The sequence below is a fragment of the Natator depressus genome, chromosome 16 (genome assembly GCF_965152275.1).
Source record: "Natator depressus isolate rNatDep1 chromosome 16, rNatDep2.hap1, whole genome shotgun sequence".
Taxonomy (NCBI): domain Eukaryota; kingdom Metazoa; phylum Chordata; order Testudines; family Cheloniidae; genus Natator; species Natator depressus.
Genome location: NC_134249.1, coordinates 12324949 through 12330948, shown reverse-complemented (window position 1 = coordinate 12330948; position 6000 = coordinate 12324949).

Genomic DNA, 6000 nt, shown 5'->3' with positions numbered 1-6000 from the left:
CTGGGTGGAAGGGTTTCTAAAAGACATCAGTCTCGTTCTCCCTCATGATCCTTCCTTCCCTTCGTCTCCCGTAGGCGCTGTCAGAAAGTGGCTCTCCAAACAGCCTCTTTTAAATGTATTGGCGAGAAGAAGGGAAGTTGTTCAAGCATGACAACAGTACTGTACACATATTTGTGTATTTATTCCTAAGATCAAATTGATAACAACAGGTCCCTTCATGCCTCCTGATTTATCTGCTGAACAGGTATCTGTGCTGTATGCACTGCGTGGCCATAACTGTCATGGCTGATATAGGGATAAGATGAATAACCTCCACAGATTTCAGGTACAAGTAGGAAAATGCAATCATAACTCACTTTAGAACCAAGTGATACATATTTATACTTTGCCTATCTCGAGCTAGCAAGCCTTTCCCTTTTATTTTGCATTCATGGACCCCTCATGCGCATCAATCTTATTTTCAGTTTGTTAATACTGTTGTCACTCAACTGAAATTTATCGTCACATGACTTATGATCGGGAGACACTTTCATCGGTGGAACACTCTCTTAATTTATAATATTCTAATTTCCTTTTCCGGCACAGATTTGCATTGCAAAGGCCGTAGTCTTGCATGCTTTTAATATGTTCTCTTCCCACCCCCCCAAGCAGTAAATTTATAAATAGAAGAGCAAAAGTCAAAGTGACAAAAATAAAATGGGGATAAACTCTCATTGGCCTGATAGGATTTAAAGGATGGGTTTAAATGCATACAGCTAATTCCACGTGAGACATATGGCCTTGGAGGACCCCCTCCAGATCACCTCCCATGTTCAAAAAGCTGGATGTGAGAAAGTCTTTTTCTACAGTGGGCAGCCCTCTGCAAATATAGTAACCTCAGAGAGTCCTATGCCTTGTCTACAATAGGTATTTTAGCTACTGGCAGCCAGCCCCTGCTTAGCTATATGGCAGCAAAGGTCTAATGGCACAGAGAGTACACTTATAAAGTTTGCAGAGGATACCAAGCTGGGAGGGGTTGCAAGTGCTTTGAAGGATAGGATTAAAATTCAAAATGATCTGAAGTACATAGGATGAAATTCAATAAGGACATACGCAAAGTACTCCACTTAAGGAGCAATCAATGGCACACACACAAAATGGGAAATGACTGCCTAGGAAGGAGTACTGGGGAAAGGGATCTGGGGTCATAGTGGACCACAAGCTAAATATGAGTCAACAGTGTAACACTGTTGCAAACAACCTAAATCAAAAAACACAACCAAAACCAAACAGCATTCTGGGATGTATTAGCAGGAGTGTTGTAACCAAGACACAAGTAGTAATTCTTCCATTGTACTCCGCACTGATTAGGCCTCAACTGGAGTACTGTGTCCAGTTCTGGGCACTATGTTTTGGGAAAGATGTGGACAAATTAGCGAAAGTCCAGAGAAGAGCAACAAAAATGATTAAAGATCTAGAGAACTTTACCTATGAGAGAAAATTGAAAAAGGATTGGGTTTATTTAGTCTGGAGAAGAGAAGACTGAGGGAGGACATGATAACAATTTTCAAGTACATAAAAGGTTGTTACAAGGAGGCAAAAAATAAACTGTTCTCCTTAACCTCTGAGGATAGGACAAGAAGCAATAGGCTTAAAGTGCAGCGTCAGGCTGTGTTGTAACACCCCCTGCATGGGTCATCAGCAGGGTATGAACCTATGACCTTCAGCACTAAAAGCATGGGTCTCTACCACTTGAGCTAAGAGGAGTAACTCCATTAGGAGCTAGCAATAGAAAACTAAGTACTGTATTCTCTTGTACAAACACTAAGGGGAGACCCTTGACATTGTCACAGACTGCGTGAGGGAATACCATCCCACCCAGCCTCCATGAAAGCCCCCATGTGCCAGGCCCAACTTCTCAAGGCTGGAGCAGGGGAGAAGGTGGGCTTGGTTGTAGCAGAACTGATCAAAGAGGCTTTTTAAAATAAAGAAAAATCCCATCAACCCAATTTCAGAGGGAAGAATTTAACTTTTTTTTTCTTTTTTAAAAAAGAATAAATATTTATGAAGAACCTGTCAGTCATTTTTAGGGTTTTTGACTGAGTGTCAAAAGAGAAGGGGTTTTATGAGGATTTATAGTAAATTGCAGTAAATTGTATTCCTGTCAGGGAGCCGAGGAGTTACACAGCACCAGGGAAAGCAATCCCCACAGCATGGCAAATACACTACACAGTGAAATCCACCCCTATGCAAAGGGCCAGCATGAGGCCCATGCACCACTTAAGTCCCACTTAAGCTTTCAACCTTTAGACGGCAACTACAGAGAGTCAGGAGAAAGCAGTTCTATGGTGTCTGTCCTCAAACAAGGAGAACAGTTCCAATAAACTGAGCCAATATATTTATACAGCTCCTCACAAGCCAAATCATTACCTCTACATAGCACCCAGAATAACCCTACTTCAACACAAGCCATCAAAAGCAAACTAATTCACCAAAAACCTCACAAGACCAGGGCCCCAGTAGAAATCCCAGAAAGCCACTCTGCGTTCTCCTCACTCCAGTAGGAGCTTTGGAAGTGTCAGGACTGTCAGATTGTTGCTTTTATGTTGATCAGACCCAATCAAATCAATACCATCCCCCCCAGTAAAGCAAACCAAAATACATCAATGCAATTTGCAGAGAACACCACACTACCCCAATGTGATGCCCCCCCCCGAATCAAACCATGACACTCTCTTAGCTATCAAACAAAGCAACGCAGCAATATATCATCCCCAGAAAACCGTAACACCAGTTCACTATTCCGTCCACCTGAAGCACCAAACACAACTTCCCTACCAAACCAAATAACCCAATATAACCCTCACTAATCATCAGCATCCCATCCCAAACCAATGCTTCAGCACAACTTTCCCAGAAAAGTATAACCCCGCACATCAACACCAGTCTCCCGTCACAGCCTCCAGAAAATAAACCAGCACATCAACATAACTTGCCCAACCAATCAGGAACCCAACAAATCCCTCCCAAGCCAAATCTTTATCCCAATGACAGACTCATACCAACACTCCCCCACATCACCCTACTCTTTTCCTCCCCTGGCCACTCTCTCCCTACCCTCCACCCCCAAAATGTGTAAAACAAATTAAAGTATAAAGCAAGATTTTGTTTTGCCACAACTCTGTTCTGTCTGATAGCTCATGGTTAAGAGGGTGTGACTCCCACAGGCTGAGATTGATAGGACCACATATGATTAGTCTGAGGATTGATGGCACCCCAGATCTAAAGTGAATCTCTTTTGTTCACTCCTCATATCAACCCCAAAATGGACTAGATCATGTTCCCCTACCACCTTCATAGTCGTTTATCATTTCTTGATTTTTTCCATCGCCTTGTATTATGGGGGTGGGGGGAAAGGACATTTTGCCAAAGCAAGAAGCAAGGAAATGTGTGCATGGGAATCGTGGCTGCATTTAATCGAACCAGCAATGACAGTGCTGCATGCTGCTAACAACCGAGCCCACTAAATCTAGACAAAGTCTTGTCAGAAAGAGTATCAATGTGCTTTATCAAACTTTGTCCATAGATTTATAGAGTGCTCAGACCACAGATCTGTAGTTCCTCAAGGTAATCACTTTGGCATTTTCTGGCTATGCTACCAACCTCCATGTGAAATAATGGAATTTATTGACAGAGAAGCCGGTACTGCAATGTTGCTGTTGTTTAGAAAAATTGCCCATCAATGAGGTGTCAGTTGAGAAAGACAAAGGAGATTGCAGCACACCGACTGTCTCCTGACTGCTGCTGAATTGGTAGATAAGCCATTAGTGCTTCTGTGGTGGGGAAAAGGTATCCACTCTTCCAGAGAACCGCTTTGGTTTTTACTTACAAATTGTGCTGCACCAAGAGAAACTTGTTCCAGGCTGTTGAATTAAATTCAGGCACAAGTTGCGGGTCAGGGGGGCCTGGGGTTTGTTAGTGTTGCTGTAGTGAAATTACAACAATATTTAACCTCCTGTTAGTATCGGTCTCCCTTTACAATTCCCCTTCACTCTTTGCTGCATATTGAACAGATAAATTCAACAGGGTCTATCATGCATCATTCTTCCTCTCACCCTGAGGGACTGGAAAGCATATGGGCTCAGCATTTGGATCCTGAACACAGACAGTCTGATTCTGAGCTCACCTTGGTTTTCGGCTGGTATAACTCCACTTGCATTAGTGGACGGATTGCTGATGTACAGTGATGCGACAGCAGAATCAGCCCTGGAAGTCTTAATAAAATAGGGGTTTCCGTACATTGCAGAGAATGTAAGTGTCCTTCTGGGGCATCAATTCATAAGAGAGTGTGTGTGATCTAGAGCATCCTTATAGAAGGGTACGGGACAGGGAGTGTGGTCTACTACTTAGAGATGAGGACTGAGTCAGGATCCTGGGTTTTGTTCCACTTCACACCCGTGTAAATAACTACACAAGGTTCCAGCCATGGGTTTGTCCCAGAGGGTTATCTAGGGGGCTTAAGATCACCATGATTGCAATAACTGTCCTTACCCATCTTTGTGTTCACTATCCTTTATGGTCTCCTACAGTGCTTTATAGTCACTATTTATTTGTGTTTCATGCTCTCGTCCATCATCCAGCACACCACATACTGTATACAACTGAATTGCTTGGTCAGTGTCTGGAATCAGTTGTAAGCTGCTTGGGGCCCAGGACCACGTCTTCTTTACTGAAAAGTATTGAGCATGCTGCTGGCTCACAATAACTGCAACAATTCTCCTGCTGGGTTCCATTAATCCTGCTCCCTCCACCATGCTCTGGACTCCTGTTTACTGCCAAGACACTCAGATGGACCCATGTGCTACAGACCACAGACTAGAACCCTCCTTCAGCTCCCAAACCATAGGCTGCTAGTATATGAGCTGAAAGAAATACCCTTTAAGTAGAAGTAATGTCCCTTATCCTCTGTGTGGGAGATCTAGTAGGGGACAGTGTCATGCAGTCATAAAAAGCCATTTCATTCCAACACCAAAAACATGTCAGGAGAGACCGCAGGAAGGAGCTTGCTATTTATATTACGTTAGCTCTAGCCCCAACTGAGATCAGGGAACCCTTATTCTAGGCAACGTACAAAAAAGCCATAGTTCGAGATAGTTCCTGTCCTGAAGAACTTACAGTCCAGAGAAGACAAAGGGACACAAATGGATGAGGGGAAATTGAGGCACAGAAAAGTTAAGTGACTTGCATAGGGTCATGCAGCAAGTCAGTGAAAGACAGAAAAAAAAACATTAAAACCATAAAAGAACCACTGGCACCAGAGCAGGGTGATTTAGTCACCGGCCCAATAAATAGCTGCAAAACACTGAGCTATAATGTGGCGGATACATAGCAGGGGGGAGCTAGTTACACAACCATTTTCAGGGGGAAAACTCCCGTTAGAAGAGAGAGGCTGATTTTTAACTTCCCCCCTCACTATAAAGACGTTTCCCAGTAATGCCCCCCCTTGGAAATATGCTCTTAAAAATCTTACACTATCAGGTTAAAGAGACATATCTCAAACAAGGGGGACTTAAAAAAAAGTCGTATAAGAAGACTGATCCTGCTGAGTCTGTACAATTTGCCTGGAAATCTTGTGAGAACAGAGAACTCTCTTAGGGTGACACACACCTCACACAAGGGCTAGGCCCCACTTAGACCTTATTTGGACAGATTGAGTAATGCACAGCCCTGATGCGGGTCCTCAGCACAGGGGTGAATTAAATCTAGAAGTCCTTACCCAAATCTCTTGGGTACGTCTCTAAACCAAACCTCTGAATCTATTTGTTATTGGCCAACCCATTCTCTTGCCCAGAAACTCTCCAGTAAACTCACACCTCCCTATTGCAGACACAAAGGGAGCGGAAGGAATAAGCCCCGATGCAGCCGATTTCATACATACCAGGGGCTTTCAGGGGAGCCCCATGGGTGGGAGAGAGGTCTGAGGCTGCCATCAAGGGAAGACTGCAGAGTGACATTGCTTCA